Below are 8,136 nucleotides of genomic sequence, written 5' to 3' on the forward strand. Positions count from 1 at the left end.
ATGATATCCATTCAATGCTTTTCTGAGGTAATCCATTTGCCGCATCCGTTAATCCACTTGGTATGTATCCGTCAGTAGTTCCCAGGGGGTTGGAATGATGATGATGAAGAAGAGTCAGCTCCTTGAGACACGATGCGTTTGAATGAACCATATAGTCCAGAGAGTGGTGTCTTAATGCTTGTACAGAGTAGGCAGCGTTATGTGAATACCTCGCCTACTGGGCGTGGCCCACTCAGGGTGGAAAAGTTTCACTCTAATGTTGGTATAGCGTTCATACGCATTGGTCCACTGGAAAAACTGATTGATCTTTGAAAAAATCCCATCCATCACCGCTAGGTCCTTCTATTGGAACATGAATTTCAGATCATATCATTTTAAATGGTCTTTTTCAGATATCGGCCACGAGTATTCTGCGTTCTTTCCAAAATCACTGCACAGAATGTAAACGTAGTCGTCTGGGTGTTTATTTATCTGGTCCGCCAAAATTCGGTATCTTGTACCCATGGTTAATCCAGCCCATTCACCAATAAAAAGAGGCATGTCCATACCGTCTTGCAAATCTCGCCATACTTTTGAATAGAATAAAATCCAATCCCTTTCAGTGAATTTTAAAGCCGGATCATCCGTGGAATTTGTGGTGAATCGCTCGTCGTTATCCACGTTAAAAAATCTGACTTCTCTGTTGATTTTGTCATAATCATATGTACACGCACGTCCTTCAGACAAGTGAAAAGTATATTTCACAGAATCTGCCGGCTCGTGAAGAAATCGCGTTAAGCATGGTCCATGCGCTTCTCGGTTTTTTCGTGGAGCTAAAGTCAAATCCTCCAGAGCATCGGTAATCCTTCTTTCAGGTGTTTTCGGGGGTGCAGCCGTTGCCATCGTAGATAATCTGATTTGTAAAAACCACAAGTATCTCTTGACTCTTGTCGTGTTTGTGTTCCTTTTTAAACTCTGTCACACTGAGGGAGAGGTAATCCCAGATGAGTGATGTCATTTTACGGACGTCCTTAAATCGAGATTGACCTCTCAGCTTTGAGAGGTGTGTTAGTGGGAGGAGTCTGGACCCCATCTTGGACCTCTAATGTATGTCATTTCGGCTCAGACACTGTGCTGAACGGTCACTTTTCACAATGGGGTCTGTTTGTTGTCTCCCCTAATGATTTGGTCTTTTGAATCTTACACAAATGTTTTGGACGCATGTGATTCCCGTATAAAGATGATGTTTTAAAGTTAGTCTGGCTTTACAAGACCGTGATGCATCGCTACGGTGTGACAAATATGTTGGTTTGTAAAAAATACACCCAAAGATTTAAGCACAACTATTTACACACACGCTAAGTAGGAGAATAACTAATATACTGTAGATTGTGAACATTCCATTATCTGTTTATTTGGGGTCAGAGTCATCCTTACCTCATACGTTTCTTTAATTTGTGCAGGATGTTGATATGTTAGTTAAAAGGGTATTAGTTAATAACAAACAAACAAACATTAAAACATTAAAGCACCATGGAATCATACTATTAATATATAAACATGGTATAATTACAGATTGAAAAAAGACCTCCATAATATTTTCTTTTAGTAAAGTGTATCACCAAGCACAAAGTTCTGCGTTTGTGGGTATGATCTCACAAAGATTACATCAATATTACTTTTCTCGAACACGACATGTATGTAATATGTCTTGTTAGTAATAAAAATAACAATAACAGTCAAATGAATAAAAAATAACAATAACAGTCAAATGAATAAAAAATTATAACAATCAAATGAATAAAAAATAAATCAGTCACCAAATATGAAAACTAGAGATTGTAAGCTTTCAAATGATATATAGTTTAGGTTTAGTATAGGGTATTAGGCTGCTGTCTTAAATATGGATTGGATTTGGAGGGCCCGCCGGCGGGCCGGTAACACTTAAGGGGTTCGCTAATGACCACCCAGATAGCACACGTACGTCGGGCCGACGTTGGCCCAACATCGAGCGTCGGCCTCCCTCCCTATAACATCGCAAAGGCGTCGACCAGGCGTAGGCAGATCTCTTGTCAGTCAGTGCTCTATTTCCCAGCTCCGTTACGTCGGCTTTTGGTCGGCCCACTATACGGGAGGCCGATGTTGCGTTGTGCGCGTGAACTTTCAAGTCGCTTTCAAACACTGGAGCGGCCGCGGCGCAGAGTTGCCATGGAAACGCCGTGGGACCACTGCGACTGGTAAGCAGGAAAACTCCCTCTCTCGCTGTTGTTTTCACTGCTTTCAGGTGATATTAGTCTCTAAAATCACACGGATAATACACACAACTGTTCTTGACACTTCTCTTACTTGTAATTGATACGCTTATGTTGAATATTTACTTTTATAGACATGGTTTTGTGTCTTCGGAAAAAGTCCATTAGCATCTCAACCGTTTTCAGAAGAGGTAAGTTAAGCTAAGTTAATGTCAACTCGGTTGAGCTTTTGTTTATGAAAGTTTGGCCTTTTAATCACCTCTTATGTGTATATGAGAGGTTTTGTAAAGGTTTTACTTGGAAGTGAGCTAATTTATTTTACACAAACGTAAACATAAACGTATGTAATCGGTGACGTCACTTACATGGAGTGAGAAAATTGGTTGAAACTAACTTAGCTCAGTGGTAAACAAATATTGATAAAAAAAAATTTCTGTGATTTCAGCAGCAACAAAATAACCCATAACAGAGGGAAAGCTCCACGACTTCAACATTTCTGAAGAAAGCTGCTGCCGGAGAAGTAGGAAATACAGGTAGGAAATCCAAAACTAAATAATTAATTATTGATTTTAGGAAACAGAGCCCCCCTCTTCCCCTCACTATCATTGATGGCCAACCTATTGAGATAGTACAAGAATACAAGTACCTTGGCACAATAATGGATAGTAAGCTATGTTTTGAATCACACACTGATGCTGTTTGTGCCAAAGCCCAGCAGCGAATGTATTTTTACCGTAGACTGAGGAATTTTAACATTGACCCCACTTTGATGAGAATGTTTTATTCTTGTTTTATTGAGTCTGTTTTAACCTTCTGTTTTATCTGCTGGTTTGGTTCCTTGTCCTAACAATACTCTCTAATCTTTTTTTGATTTTATGTAGACGTGTAGCAAGATTGCAGGCATTAACTTTCCCCCTCTCTCACACATTTACTCCAACAGAGTGGCAAAGAAGGCAGCTGACCCTAGTCATCCTTTGTCCTGCCAGTTCAAGCTACTTCCCTCAGGCCGTAGGTACTCCATGCCCAGATGCAGGTCAAATAGATTCAAAAACTCATCTCAGAAAAGCATTTCACCTCTGCTGTAGCTTATATATAATATATCTTAGCTATAGCTTCTTACTTGTAATAAACCTGGCATTATATAATAATATTGTTGGCTCTGTGACAAATGGTTTGTTGTGTTCCTAGATCCTTCAGCGTTGATGCCCTGGCCTCCACCGTAGCAGAGTTGGGCGGATCATCATCTCGGATCATCATCTCTAAGGCGCTATGAACCATATGATTAGTAAGTAAAACTTCAAACATACACTAATGTCAAACATACACTAATTGTGTTGGTAAAAAAATTATGTTTTGAAAGAAGTCTCTTATGTTCACCAAGACAGCATTAATAACAATAATATTGTGAAATAATATAACAAATTTTAAATAACTGTTTTCTATGTGAATATACTGTAAAATGTAATTAATTCCTGTGATCAAAACTGAATTTTCAGCATCACAGCTTCATGATCCTTCAGAAATCATTCTAATATGATGATTTGACGCTCAATAAACATTTATGATTATTACCAGCTTTCATTTTCTCAAAGGCGTAGCAGGATACCCAGGGCTTGGTTTACACCTATCACAATTTCTAGCCACTGGGGGACCATAGCCATAGCCACTCATATTAATGTTAAAAAACCTCATAAAGTGAAATGTTCATGCCATGGGACCTTTAAGCGTTTTCTACCAGTTTTCTATGTGAGGAAAACGCTTAACTGTACATAGTAGTCTATTTTTAATTAGTATGGTGTTTACAGAGTTATCATTTATTTATTTTTATATCACTGTCTATGCGTTAAGTCACGTTCTGCGAGTGCAAATCTCTAAATTCAACTTTGGACTTGTATTTTACAGGGGACAAGTTCTCAAATTCACATCTTTATGCTCTCGAGTTTTGCTACTCTTTTACTTTCATAAATAACCTTCCTGATAATGTTCGGGGCTCAGAAACACTCTCCCTATTTAAATCTAGACTAAAGACACATCTCTTTAGCCAAGCATTCAATTAACACATCTCATAATCTTGTTTTACAGTTAATATGTGATGAAATAGTAAAAAGTGCACATGATCATCTTTTGCCTGAAATAATATGAACTGCAGCTATGCTAATCTTTCTCCTGTTGCTTCCCTGTTTCTATCTCAGGATGCTCAGCAAGTTCACTAGAGATTATAGCAGCTCCAGTTTGGATCCAGCCTCACTTGTGAAGACTTCAGATGATGATGCAAACACTCACGAAGTAAGCTACAGTTAGTCCAAAATGCAGCTGCTAGAGTTCTTACTAGATCAAGAAAATATGATCATATAACACCAATTTTATCATCACTGCATTGGTTACCTATAAAGTTCCGTATTAATTACAAGGTATTGCTACTGACTTATAAAGCCCTAAACGGCTTAGCTCCAGTCTATTTAACGGATCTTCTATCGCCCTATAATCCATCGCGCTCTTTAAGATCATTAAATTCGAGGCTTTTGGTCATACCTAGGATATCCAGATCCACCAAAGGAGGGAGAGCATTTTCACATTTAGCTCCAAAACTCTGGAATAGCCTTCCTGATACTGTTCGTTGCTCAGACTCGCTCTCCCAGTTTAAAACTAGATTAAAGACGCATCTCTTCAGCCAGGCATTTATATAATATTTTTAATCTTACAGTTCAAACTACAATCCGGCCTCTAGTTCATAAACGCCAGAGGAGAACTGGCCCCCGACTGAGCCTGGGTTCTCCCAAGTTTTTTTTTTTCTCCATTAGGTCACCTGATGGAGTTTTTCGGTTCCTTGCCACTGTTGCCTTTGGCTTGCTCAGTTGGGGATATTTAATTTAATTTAATTAATCAATAATACTATTGATCAGCCTTTTCCACTAGAAACAAACCTTGTTGTATTATTTTAATTTAATACTGTGAAGCTGCTTTGATACAATCTGTATTGTGAAAAGCGCTATACAAATATACTTGACTTGACTTGATGAAGACTTCAGATGATGGCAACTATAGATGGACATAAAAAAAAACTGCCAGATATTAAGGTGGGGTGAAGGCGATATTTCAAAAACGCTGTTGGACACTGTTGATATTTGGAATGAACCCAAACAAACACACCCCTTTCTTCAATGCTCCACCTCCAAAACTCACCAGATTGCCCAGCAGCCGCATCACATTATTGGTGTAAATAACTAACTTATGTTATTGCATGACCTGCTCAATAAAAGCGCAACACTAAGAACGTTTCAGGAAACACGTTATTAATTATGATAAGGGCTGAATTTCCCAAAACCTTCTTAACGCTACGTCGTTCCTAAGTTATACCTTAAGCTGTACCTTATCGTTAATACGTGTTTCCCGAAACGTTCTTAGGTTGTTCTGTAAGTCATACGTTCCGATATTTCCCCACCAGTTAATCAAGTGTGACAACACCGGTAATACCATAATAGAAGTGACACACATGCGATGCAGCGTGCTCGTTTTTCCAGGCGCACATATGCCACAACGAGATGAAAACATCTCAACTTTTCAGAATGCCACAAGCGCACCGCAGGTCATGTGACAAAAACCAACCGATCAGCTTTGGCCTTTCCGTAACAACATAGAAAACTCGTCTGAACAGCTGATCATAGCTGTACAGGGCGAGTTTTTATTTCTCATCTCCATAAATATATCTAGTAGTAAAGCTAATGCAAGGGCTAGAAATCAATTAATCCTTTGCTGATACTTCCTCGTCATCATGGAGAGCGCAGTTCATGGTTGCATAGCAACGACAGACGCCACGGGAGCGCAAGCGCTTGTAGAAAGAAAGAGAAAGTGCTTTCCACACGTTTTTAGACGCGATATGTGAACGGCCCCTAATTCAGGATAAACTGAGAATCTATTTGGTTTAAAATCGTTTTTGTTTTGTTTAAAATGGAGATCACGATAACATACATCAGAATAACATGTTCCAGTCTATTTTAAAAAAAAGATACTCAATTGAATCATTAATTCAAACACTTTTAAAACCAATTAATTCAGTGTCTCAATCATAAACACCTGGGCTGGGTTTCCCGATAACGTTGTCTCTTAGCGTGCTACGAAGACTCTTAAGGTATAACTTAACTAAAGGTATACCATTTATAGGCGTGTTCCCCGAACCATACCTTAGAAAGCTGCTAAAGATATTCCTTCTTATGTGTGACGTTACCCGGTGCTGCCCGTGGCGATGCTGCTGAATCTGCTGATATCGGTGGCTCGAGAATCAATTATTCACTCGTGCAGGGGCTGCTTCACTGCGTTATGAGAAAGCGGTGTTCTTTATAAAAGAAGCAATTCAGAAATGTACGCGGGTTGGGTGAGAAAAAAACACTGACATTATGGATTCGGATGGCAATAAAATCACAGACTTACCCCTGTAAATGTTTAAAATACCATACGAACCCATGAGAAACAGTTAGCATCTACTTACAACTTAACTGACAGTATGCTTTCACTGGCCTTTGAAAGCGCTCCGCGGACGGCGCCGTCTTTTAGAACAACTATTCGCTGTATCGCTGCCGTAGTTTGAGCAAACTCACCACCACAATCATTCCCTTTAAATAGACTATTAAACCTATTAAACTATTAAATGGTTTGCCAGCTGATGTACCTTTGATTGTTGTTAGATTTTTAATTATATTATCCAGTGTAATGACAATTTTATTCTTAGCTTTAGTCCTAACTGCTTTTTCTCAATGTTTTTCCCTCTGTTACAGGTTGCCAGGAAGAATCCTTCTCTACATTGTTGCTGTTCCTTTTTGATCCCTTTTCTCCTGGAGTTCTTTCTGGTGTCATTAAAATGTCTTAACTTGAATTGTGTCTGTTCATTATACTAGAGACAGTTACACACAAAATTAAGAAGATATTTTTCAATGTCAGTATAGCATACTTTTTTCATATTGGATAGTCAAGTAACTCCAGGGCTGTATATATGTACATAGACATTGAGGGGGACAAGTCCTATAATTATACGTCAATAATAACAATAGTGTGTCAATAGTTAGAAATGGCCAAACTGGAAATTCAATATTGGAAATTTTTTGCTATTCTTTACTGTTTTTAGGATGGCAAAAAAGGTTTAAAAGTTACATTTTAGGCTGGTCTACCTTACAGCGACCATCCAAATAGATAGCCAATCAAATCATAGAAGGCGGGGTTTACTGTTCACAGAAGCAGAGCATGTATTCCATCAGTTTAACGTTGAAAGAGTGCGAGGTAAGATGGAACTGTAAAACTACTCCACTTTTTTTCTTGAATATGGCCATTTTGAGGGATGAAAGTTGCATGTGTTCAGTATCAAAGCTATTTTATCAATTTAAGTCTCAGGGCAATGTTGACTACAGTTTATGTGCTGCTGAGTGAGTGTTGCAGCGCGATCTCCGCTCTGTGTGTTTGTGTGTGTGTGTGTGTGCGCGCGCGTGTGTTCGTAAGTGCGTGCGTCAATGAAAGCAGCGCATGGTGTCTAATGTAAGGAGTAGCCCGAAAGGTCCGACCTATATAAATAAAGGTCCTATAAAACCCATGCAGAGCTGGCAAAAGATTTACAGCTTTGCATCGTTCAAACATCGGCCGGAGATCATTTGCGATCAAAGGCCGACGTCGAGGCCACATATTGCAGATGAACAAACGATCTCTGAGCGACATCGTGCCGATGGAACTTTGCACATCGGGCCAACGTCGGCCCGACGTACGTGTGCTATCTGGGCACGGATAACAACAGCCATAGGAGTAATACAAATAACAACAACAAAACGTAACAGAAATAAAAAATAATGTATCCTACATTAAAAACTACATATATTCATAACACATATTCATAACTTTCAAGTGAAAACGCTAAAATAACAGT

General features: G+C 39.0%; 2 long non-coding RNA genes across 3 annotated transcripts; both read left to right on the top strand.

Moving 5' to 3' along the window:
- Positions 1-1,950: 1,950 nt before the first annotated feature.
- LOC311081861 lies at positions 1,951-4,515 on the top strand. 2 transcript variants are annotated; one of them, XR_014606027.1, is made up of 4 exons: positions 1,951-2,216; positions 2,677-2,764; positions 3,420-3,516; positions 4,424-4,515. It is a non-coding gene; the product is annotated as an uncharacterized lncRNA (long non-coding RNA). The 2 variants fall into 2 exon arrangements; XR_014606028.1 differs by lacking the exon at positions 1,951-2,216 and adding an exon at positions 2,299-2,422.
- Positions 4,516-5,264: 749 nt separating this feature from the next.
- On the top strand, positions 5,265-7,101 carry LOC311080637. Its single transcript, XR_014605666.1, has 2 exons — positions 5,265-5,313; positions 7,004-7,101. It is a non-coding gene; the product is annotated as an uncharacterized lncRNA (long non-coding RNA).
- The last annotated feature ends 1,035 nt before the right edge of the window (positions 7,102-8,136 follow it).

The sequence above is a fragment of the Abramis brama genome, assembly GCF_963993115.1.
Source record: "Abramis brama genome assembly, chromosome: 4".
Classification (NCBI taxonomy): domain Eukaryota; kingdom Metazoa; phylum Chordata; class Actinopteri; order Cypriniformes; family Leuciscidae; genus Abramis; species Abramis brama.